The sequence below is a fragment of the Trichosurus vulpecula genome, chromosome 3, assembly GCF_011100635.1.
Source record: "Trichosurus vulpecula isolate mTriVul1 chromosome 3, mTriVul1.pri, whole genome shotgun sequence".
NCBI lineage: Eukaryota > Metazoa > Chordata > Mammalia > Diprotodontia > Phalangeridae > Trichosurus > Trichosurus vulpecula.
The window spans coordinates 363,010,880-363,022,197 of record NC_050575.1 but is presented as its reverse complement, the minus strand read 5'-3'; the positions used below and the strand labels follow the sequence as shown (position 1 = coordinate 363,022,197).

The following is an 11,318-nucleotide window of genomic DNA, read 5'->3' as shown; positions in this document are numbered from 1 at the left end:
CACTTATCAGGAATATTACAGAAGAGATTCTTGCACTGGGTGGGGAATTAAAATTATTTCTAAGGTGATTCCCAATTCTAAGCTTCTATACTTTGAGGTGAAGTCCAGGGCTCTGCTAAAATATGGTAAATGGCACCAATAGTTTCCACAGGCCTAAGAAAGGCTGTAGACAACCCAATCAACATTTCCAATGTTACACCCCTTATGATTTACCTATCCTGCCTCCAATTTCCTTGGGGTTTTCTCTTTTTTTTTTTTTTGGTTTTTATTTTCCACTTACTTGAACAAGTGCATCTTGAGGTTCCACTCTCTACCATCCATGGCTCTTTTCCTTTTTCTAACTGGGTAATCATATTTGGTTTGGAAATGTGATGCCCTGCTCAAAAAGAAAGACACAGAAATTAGATGTTCATATAATCCCAGAGCTCATTTCCAGCTTCTTTTTCTTCTTAAGGATGCTTAAGAATAAAAGACAGTAAAACATCACAGACACACAAAGTAGCTTCTCTTTTTAATTTCCATACGACAAAGGCCTTTCGTCTGTTAACCAAAAATAATGTCACAATCTGACAAAAGGTAACAGAAAACCTTTAATTTCCTTAACTAAAGCCTAAATTCAACAAGCATTTTAGAAGTTTCACATATTTTAACAACTGAAGACAAATGCATTTTATTTATGGTTTCTGAATATTAAATTGGTATCTTACCCAAGGAGACCAGGTTCCTGTAGTTCTCCAGCATAACTTCCCTGTATAGGTCCCTCTGACCAAGGTCCAAGTGCCTCCACTCCTCCCGGGTGAAGTTCACGGCAACATCCTTGAAAGTCAATGACTCCTGAAAAATTAAAGACATTTCTATTCAACCATCTCCCAAAACAGTCTCAAGGAGAATTGAGGAGATCCAGAGGGCAGAACCAGAAGAAAGAGGTAGAAGTTGTAAAGCAGTCAACTTAGGCTTGATGTCAAGAAAAACTTTAATAATTAGAGCTGTCCAAAAGAGGAATGGGAGGCCTCAAAAGGTGGAATTCTTCAAACAGAAACTGGATAACTACCTGTCACATATGTTATAGTAAGGATTCCCTTCCTGTATAGGTCATACTAGAGGCCACTAAGGCCCTACCAATTCTCAAATTCTATGATTCTGATTATATTTTGGTTTTGGTTTTTTAACATAAGCATCTGTATCTCAGGGGTGACTGTTATAAGTATACATTTGCACATACTTTTCTTTTTTTTTCATGTTTTTCTTTTTGTACATCCATCTTAATGGATGTAGTAACTGAGTATTTGGACTTTGACTTCCTTAAATATCTGGAGACTTCATGAAACAAACAAGAAAATCTGGTATTGAAAATATTGACTTCTAAAATTTATTTTAATCATACTTAAACTGATTCTGACAATTTTCTTGAAGTAATATTTGTAAACCACTTGCTTACTTGCTGTCTAGAACACAGTAAGCACTATATAAATACTGGCCAAGATGATGATGATGATTTGATTTTTAAAAATCTGAGACTGACTTATACACATACAAATCCACTAATACACAAAATAAATTAAAGGTGATTTAGGAAGCCTGGAGATTAGCTTCTGAGGAGTCAGCAAAGAATTTATCTAGGAAGTGGCATTTGAGCTGAGCTTAGAAATGAAAGATTCTAAAAGGCAGAAGACATTCAAGAAAGCCTGTGCAATCCCCAAAAGAGATCAAAGAATGAGGGAAATGTCCATTACATACAAAAATATCGCAGTTCTCTTTGTGGTGAGAAAAAACTAGAAACTAAGAAAACATACAATATTTAAGGAATGGTTAAATAAGTTGTGTATGAATCCAATGGAGTATTACTGTGCTTTGTGAGAAATAAACAATGACTTCAAAAAGACATGGAGAAACTTATATGGGGGCAACCAGGTGGTGCAGTGAGTAGAGCACTGGCTCTGGAGTCAGGAGGACCTGAGTTCAAATCAGGCCCCTGACACTTGACACACTTACTAGCTGTGTGACCTTGGGCAAGTCACTTAACCCCAATTGCCCTGCCTTCCCCGCTGGGAAAAAAAAAACTTATATGAACTGATGCAGAGTGAAGCAAGCGAAACCAGAATAATTTTTACTATAACAGACTATTCTCATGTAATAGAGAATTTTTCCAATTAACCTAGCACCTTTTTGGTTTTTTTGTCCACTCTCCCCTCTTGTATTCAACAGACTATACAAGCCTGCTGGACAGAAAAAAAGAAAAGGTACTAGGTTAATCAGAAAAATTCTCTATTACATGAGAATATTCTAGTCTCCTGGAGGAGCACAATTTGAGCTCATTTTCCTGCATAGGATTTTGCTCAGGAGAACGGAAGAAAATACTTTTACCTTCTGGAACCCTAGAATTCCTAGGATAAGGGAAAGAAACCCTCAACTCACCTGGGCTCTGGCTCTTGACAGGCCAGATATCAGCCTTCCCAGCTCCTCTGCGGGCTTCTCTTGGAGAGAGACAAAATCTTTAATAGGGAGATCTAGCAAAGAAAAAGGAACCATGGAAAAAAACCATTCCATCTCATAGCTTCCAAAATCTAAAAATTATCACATCCTATTTCAATGTAACCCTCACATTCCTTAGAAGCAGGCCAAAAAGAACCTTAGCCACAACCCTTTCTAGAATCTGAGAAAGCTGATAGAATCCATGTATCTTAGCATGTTCCAGGGCATATAAATCTACCTAATCTGAGAGTAAGGGCACATAGCTTCAATTCACAGCTTTATCACCATGTGCTTTGTGATACAAAATAACCTAACTTCTCTATCCCTCACTGTTTCATTTAATGAAAAAATTATTCTAATCCCTCTGCCTGGCTTAGAGAATGTGTGAGGAATCAATTTGTTGAGTTCCTCTGAGAACTAGGAATTCCTCTATCAAGCAATCAACAAGTACTCGTTAAGTACCTAGCACCCGACCTAGGTGCTGAGATCCAAAGACAAAATATTCAAACAGTCCTGGCTCTCCTAGAACTCACATCCTATCAAATGTAAATTAATTTAACTATCAGTGGAGTAATGTGGAAAGATAAAAAAAATTAACATCATAGGATAGCAGACTTATAGTTATAGGGGACCTTAGAGATAATGAAGTCCAACTACACCACTGTTACAGCTGAGAAATTACAACTTGTTCAAGGTCTCAAAGTTAGTAAACAGAACAGCTTGGCTTTTTGAACCCGAGTGTGCTCAATCTTGATTAAGCACTTTTTCTACTGTTCTACTTCTGGTCCTAGCTCTGTTGTCAAATAACTATGGCATGCTGAACAACTAATCTGACAATTATCCATTATTATAATTATTCAATATTATAATTATCCAATTATCTCAGGCATCCATTATACAAATGGAGATGATAGTAAGCCTTAGGAAATAAGAGTTAAAAGAGAGTAAGGTCATTGGAATGTTTCCTGTCAGAGAAGTGGATCCATGGATTCTACAAAAAGTAGAGGTGGTACATCTCAATGCCCCATGCGATTTTTTTAAGACTGTAAGTTACAGACGGGCTGCCAATCCACATCTCTAGAAGGAATTTACAAAACAGAGAATTCCCTACATCCGTGAAATTACAGGTCTAAACAAAAGAAAAAAAGTAGACACAGACATATATAATGACTATAATGGTCTTCCCCTCCCTCCCCCCACCGCCCATAATTAATTAATAGTACATTTAACCATGCACTTGGGACAGTATTTCCTAACCTGGACTCTCACTTCAATCACAGGATGTCTAAAGGGAAAATGGAGGTGGGGAGGGTAGAGCTAGGTGGAGTATCCTAAGCAATGAATCAGGTACAGGTACCTACTGAAAGTTGAGACTGCCAACTCTCAATCAAGACTTTGATTCAATTTGGGTCCAAAAGTTGCCCACTCAAAACATCCATTTCAGTGATGTGGTGCATCAGGTTTTTGTTTCCTAATTCCTCCATTTTTTAGTAAATGCTCCTTTTTAAAAAACCATATCGTCCTCTCAATTGGAGGATGGGGAAAAAAGTATTTTTCACTTGGGCTTAAAAGAAGTAACTTTTATAGGATTTTTCCCCAGCTACAGCATTAGCGGCTCTAGAATCCGGGGACAGAGACAGCAGTGGTACCAACTCGGAACCCAGCAAATGCCAAGGAGCTGGGATACACAAGCGTGTGTGATGTAAGAGGAAGAGGGGCAATCAGCCACGAGCACTGATCCCTTCCCAGTGTCAATTCCCTCCCAAGGACTCCCACACCCCTCCGTAAATTCTCACCTCTTCCCACAAGCGCCTGGGCCAAACCCTTCATGGTTACCCTTTGCTTCCCAGATGATTCCAGGAAATGATGGCTCCTGGGGTCCTGGAAGAAATATCAGGCCTTTGAGCCTCCGCAGCGGGCGGTCTCTCAGTCCGAAGCCCAAAGAGAGCTGCGTGGGGCCGGGAGATCTGAACTCCCAATGGCCCAGGGGCAGGCACGTGGGTGGGGGGTGGGGCTCGGAGAAGTCAGGACCCCTAGAACCGGGCCCAGGCAGGGTGGGGGCGGGGGAAAAGGGGGTTGGACAGAGGCTGCGGTCGATTACCTTGGTCGGACCGTACGTCTGCCCTCGGAGGCCTGAGGGCACACACTAAGAGGCCCTGCAGGGAAGCTTCCTAGTCTCCCCGCCACCGACACTCGACCCCAAGGCTCTCGCCTCGCCTGCCCCCCACCCACCTCGTGACCTCCAGTTCACAGTTTAGAATCCGCTCTTGGCACGTCCGTATTTACTGGCACGCCCCCTAACCCCTCACACACGCTCTCTAAAGGCCAGGCCTGCTTTATGCTTGTAGACAGAGAGGTGAAAAGCCCGCGCGCGAGCACACGCGGGCGCACGCAGACACACAATCACACAGAACCCCCTTCCCCTCTGCGCGTGGTGTCCCGAGGGGGCCCACAATGGCCCCGGTTCGGAGGCCCCCGCCTCCCTCGTCAGCCTCTCACCCTCCCTTGGGAGTTGGGGCTCCGGCCAGCCTGGGCGCAACAGGCGCGAGGGTCGCGGGTCCCGGGACCGGAACAGCTGCGATGAGGGGGCGGGAAAACAAAGGGGCGGCAGGTCCAGGCCCGCCCGAGACTCGCCTGCGCCTGCGCCGCCGCCTGCCACCAGCCCGGACTACGTTTCCTAGAGAAGCCGGCAAACCTCCGTCCAGTCCCGAAAGGGTTGGAGAATCCCCGCGGCTCCAAGCCCACGGTGTCTGGTCGGGGGGGTTATGGGAAATGAAGCCGGGTCTCGCGGATAAACCGCGGCTCCAAGGATTCTGGGAATTGTAGTCTGGACGTGCTGTCTCGTTCGGCAGCCGAAGCATTATCCTTTTTCAAGCAACGAAAATGCGTGAATCCCAAATCCTATAGCCTTTTTTCTATCCTCATCCTCCCTGACCTCTCTGTGGTATGTGACACCACCTCCCTTATGATATCAAGTGAGTCAGTCATAGATTTAGAGCTGGAAGGGACGTAGGAGGCAATCTAGGCCAACCCACTCATTTTACAGAAGAGGAAACTGAAGTTCAGGGAGGTTCCGTGATTTTCCCTAGGTCCTACAAGCAGTCAGACATTGGATTTGAAAACAGGTCCTTAAGCTCCAATCAACATTGTCTCTACCGTATTTCTGTACTATCACCTCCCTCAACACCTTCTCCATCCTTCATACAAAATGTTACCTTTTAGTCTTGTGATTGACTAGTTTATGAACCTTTGGTTCACTAAAACCCTCAGGTCTTTTTCATATGAATTATAGTCTAGTCACTGTTGTCCTATAGTTGGCTCTAAAATAATTGCACAAGTGTAGCAATGACTAGATACTTTTTCCAATGAAAAATCTTAACTCTAGACTTCTCAAACCACCCCCAAGACTGATGGATCAGAGTCTCAAAGAGAAGTTAAATCAGAGGGGCAAGCTTATGCTACTTGGGGGTGACCTTATCATCACAGATTCACCTGATATAGGAAGAATAACAAACACGCACACACATACACACACACACACACACACACACACACACACACACACACACGAAATACCTAACTTCTCCAGAACTTACATTTATCTTGTCTAACAAGATGTGATGGAATCCACCTGGATATTCCCAGTCAGCCCTGAACTTTTGGTGACTTAGTGAGGGTTCATAGCAAAAACCACACCTACACCTGCCCCACCCCACTCCCACCCCACCCCCACCCCACCCCATTTCCCAGTGAACTCTGGGGAAGATACCTGAGCTGTAGGTACTAAAAGTGCATGTTCCTTTAAGAACTGGCCATCCCTTAATCACACCTAAACCACTCCCTAATCCCATCCCAAAACACCTAATTGACAGGGTTCATCCCTAAATCTTATACCTAAACTTTCCCTATAGTCCTGCATGGTTGCAGGTTCCCTAAGTACTCTTGCCCATTTTATTTACGTAAAGTGTAATAAATCTTTGCCTCCTTGACTTAAAGAATGCTTGGGCCCCCGGAATTCATTCCAGTCCACCTTGCCTTGGGAACTTTGGTTTGGGATTTCTACATCCCTGGGTTCATTTCTCCCTCAACAAACTTGTCTCTTGAAAGCATTGATGCTGCTTACCGTTCTAAGTCTCCCCATCTGCCGCCTCCCCCCATCCTCACCCAGTGTAATAACAAAGAAAAATACCTAGGGATTTTAGAGGACTGCTGTAATATTAATTAAGGTGGGACTTTTTTATTGTTTTCTCTTTTGGGGCACTTATGTAATCAAGTGCCCTTGATGAGTCCAGCCATTGTTTCTTCCATTAAATCAGGTGATTTTGATGACCTGCTTACCTCAAGGAAAGCTTAGTTTATGTGGATTTGAGTCGAGTGTTGTGATGCCCTTTGACCCTGAACAGGGTATATAAACTGAGAGATTGGTCTTAGGCTTCCTGTGACTAAGCAGGTCACATGGCCTATTAATGGGTGGGAAAGATCTTTTCCCTTCAAAAAAAAATTAGAATTGGGCAAGTGAAAGCTAATGACTCTATAAGACATCAAGAATCAGTCAAACAAAATCAAAAGAATGAAAAAATAGAAGAAAATGTAAAATACCACACTGGAAAAACAATTGACCTGGAAAATAGATCCAGGAGAGATAATTTAAGGATTATGGAACTACTTGAAAGCTGTGATCAAAAAAAGAGCCTGCACAGCATCTTTCAAGAAATTGTGAAAGAAAACTGCCCTGATATCCAAGAACCAGAGGGTAAAATAGCCATTGAAAGAATCCACTGATCACCTCCTGAAAGAGATCCCAAAATGAAAACTCCAAGGAATATTGTAGCCAAATTTCAGAATTATAAGGTCAAGGAGAAAATACTGCAAGCACCCAGAAAAAAAAAATAGAAATATCAAGGAGCCACAGTCAGGATTACACAGGACTTAGCAGGTTCTACATTAAAGAATAAGAGGGCTTGCTTGGAATATGATATTCCAGAAGGGAGCTTTGATTAAAACCAAGAATCAACTACTTAGCAAAACTGAAAATAATCTTTCAGGGGAAGAGATGAAAATTCAATGAAATAGGAGACTTTCAAATTTTCCTGAAAAGACCAGAGCTGAACATTCAATCTTCAAATTCAATCTTTAAAAACAAGACTCAAGAGAAGCATAAAAAACGTTAAATGGGAAAGAAAAAAAATTGTTCAATAAGGTTAAACTGTTTACATCCCTACACGGGAAAATGACACTTGTAACTCTTAAGAACTATACTTCTATTAGGGCAGTTAGAAGGAGTGTACATAGACATAGAGTGTGGATATAAGTTGGTTTTGATGTGATGGTACAAAAAAATGAAGGGGTGAAAAAAAGGATTGTACTGGGAGAAGAGGAAAGGAGGAGGAAGAAGAGGGTAAATTACATCACATGAAGAGGCATAAAAGACCTATTACAGTAGAGGGGAAAAAGGGAGGAGGTGAGCATTGTTTGAACTTTGCTCTCATCAGATTTGGCTCAAAGAGAGAATAACATACACACTCAGTAGTGTGTAGAAATTTATCTTACCTATAAGGAAGTAGGAGGAAAAAGGGGAAAGAAAAGGGAGGGGACCTGATGGGAGAGTAGAAGGGAGGGCAGAAGTAGGAGGGGAAAGGAGAAAGAAAAGAGGGGGATGATAGAAGGGAGGGCAGATTGAGAGAGGTGTTAATCAGAATCAAAACACTGGTGAGGAAGGACAGGGTAAAAAGAGAGAGAAAAGTATGAACAGGGGGAAAATAGGATGGAGAGAAAGATAGTTAATAATCATTACTGTGAATGTGAATAGGATGAACTTCCCCATAAAACAGAAGTGGATAGCAGAATGGATTAAAAACTAGAACAATATGTTCTTTACAAAAAACACATTTGAAGTAGGGAGATATACACAGAGTAAAGGTAAAAGGCTGGAACAGAATACATTATGCTTCAGCTGAAGTTAAAAAAAAAGCAGGAGTAGCAATCCTGATCTCAGTCAAAGCAGGAGCAAAAATAGATCTAATTAAAAGACATAACAAAGGAAATTACATCTTCCTAAATGGTACCATGGACAATGAAGTAATATCAATACTACACCTATATGCACCAAGTGATATAGCATCCAAATTCTTAGAGGAAAAGTTAAGTGAGTTACAGGAAGAAATAGCAAAACTATACTTGTAAGGGACCTCCACCTCCCCCTCTCAGAACTAGATAAGTCTAGCCACAAAATAAACAAGAAAGAAGATAAGGAGGAGTATAGAATTTTAGAAAAGTTAGACCTCTGGAGAAAATTGAATGGGGATAAAAAGGCATATACCTTTTTCTCAGCAATACATAGCCCCTACACAAAATTTGACCATGTATTAGGATATAAAAACCTCACAATCAAATACAGAAAGGCAGAAGTAGTTAAAGCATCCTTTTCAGTTCATGATGCAATAAAAATTACATGTAATAAAGGGCCATGGAAAGCTAGATTAAAAATTAATTGGAAACTAAACAATCTAATCTTAAAGAATGAGTGAGTCAAACAACAAATCATAGAAACAATCAATATCATCAAAGAGAATGACAATAATGTGACAACATAGCAAAATTTTTCAGAGGCAGTCAAAGCAGTTCTTAGAGGAAATTTTGTATCTCTAAATGCTTTCATGTATAAAATAGAGAAAGAGCAGATCAATGAATTAGGCATGCAACTAAAAAAGCTAGAAAAAGAACACATTTTAAATCCCCAATTAAATATCAAATTAGAAATTCTGAAAATCAAAAGAGATTAATAAAATTGAAAATAAGAAAACCACTGAACTAATAAATAAAACTAAGAACTGGTTTCATGAAAAAACAATAAAACAGATAAACCTTTGGTTAACTTGATTTTAAAAAAGAAAGAAGAAAACCAAATTACCAGTATTAAAAATGAAAAAGGCAAATCCACCACCAATGACTGAGAAATTAAAGCAATAATTAGGAGTTATTTTGCCCAACTGTGTGCCAATAAACCTGACAATCTAAGTGAAATGGATGAATATTTACAAAAATATAAATTGCCCAGATTAACAGGAGAAGAAATAAAATACTTAAATAACCTCATTTTAGAAAAAGAAATTAAACAAGCCATCAATGAATTCCCAAAGAAAATCCAGGGCCAGATGGGTTTACAAGTGAATTCTACAAAACATTTAAAGAACAATTAATTCCAATACCATGTGAACTATTGGGAAAAATAGATGAAGAAGGAATCCTACCAAATTCTTTTAGTGATACAAATATTGTGCTGATACCTAAACTGGGAAGAAAGAAAACAAAGAAAGAAATTTATAGACCAATTTCCCTTATTAATATAGATGCAAAAATTTTAAATAAAATATTAGCAAAGAGATCACAGCAACTTATCATGAGGATAACACCTATGAGCAGGTGGGATTTATGCCTGGAATGCAGGGCTGGTTCAATAGCAGGAAAACTATAAGCATAATGGACTATATCAATAATGAAACTAACAGAGATCCTATGATTATTTCAATAGATGCAGAAATTTTGACAAAATACAGCACCCATTCCTATTAAAAACACTAGAGAGTATAGGAATGAGTGGAGTTTTCCTTAACATAACAAATAGTATCTATCTAAAACCATCAGCAAGCCTTATGTAGAATGGGGATAAGCTAGTAGCTTTAACAATAAGAGCAGAGGTGAAACAAGGATGTCCATTATCACCACTAATATTCAATATTGTAGTAGAAATTTTAGCATTAGCAATAAGAGAAGAAAAAGAAATCGAAGGAACTAGAGCAAGTAATGAAGAAACAAAACTATCATTCTTTGCAGATAATATGATGGTATCCTTAGAGAATCAATTAAAAAAATGACTTGAAATTATTTACAACTTTAGCAAAGTTGCAGATACAAAACAAGCCCACATAAATCATCAGCATTTCCATATATTACTAATAAAGCCCAGCAGCAAGAAATAGAAAATGAAATTTCATTTAAAATAACTGTAAACAATATAAAATATTTGGGAGTATACCTGCCAAGAGAAATCCAATAACTACATGAACACAATTACAAAACACTCTTTGCACAAATAAAATCAGGTCTAAACAATTGAAAAAATATCAATTGCTCATGGGTAGGCTGAGCTAACATAACAAAAATGACAATTCTACTTAATTTACTTATTCAATACTGTACCAAACTATCAAAAAATATTTTATAGAGCTAGAAAGAATAATAAAATTCATCTAGAAGAACAAAAGGTGAAGAATATCAGAGGAATTATTTTTTAATGGAAAGGAAGATGTCCTAGCCCTACCAGATCTAAAACTATATTATAAAGTAGCAATCATTGGAATTATTTGGCACTGGCTAAGAAATAGAGTGTTAGATTTGTGGAGTAAGTTAGGTACAAAAGACGCAGTAGTAAATGGCTATAGTAATCTACTGTTTGATAAAGCCAAAGATTCCAGCTTCTGGGATAAGAACTCACTATATGACAAAAACTGCTGGGAAAACTGAAAAATAGTATGGCAGAAACTAGGCATAGACCAACATCTCACAGCATTATACAGGTAAAAATGGGTACATGATTTAGACATAATGGGTGATACCATAAGCAAATTAAGGAAGCATGGAGTAGTTTACCTGTCAGATCTATGGAGAAGGAAAGAATTTGTAACGAAACAAGAGAGAGAACATTATGAAACGTAAAATGGATAATTTTGATGACGTTAAATTTAAAAGGTTTTGCACAAAAAACCCAATGCAACCAAGATTAGAAGGAAAGCAGAAAGCTAGGAAACAATTTTTGCAGAAAAGCCTCATTTCTCAAATATATAAAG

The 11,318-nt window shown here is 39.3% G+C and overlaps 1 pseudogene; it reads right to left on the bottom strand.

Annotated features, from left to right (window-relative positions):
• The window catches only part of LOC118841651, a 1,013,973-nt pseudogene extending 1,008,802 nt beyond the window's left edge, over positions 1-5,171 (bottom strand).
• Positions 5,172-11,318: the final 6,147 nt, after the last annotated feature.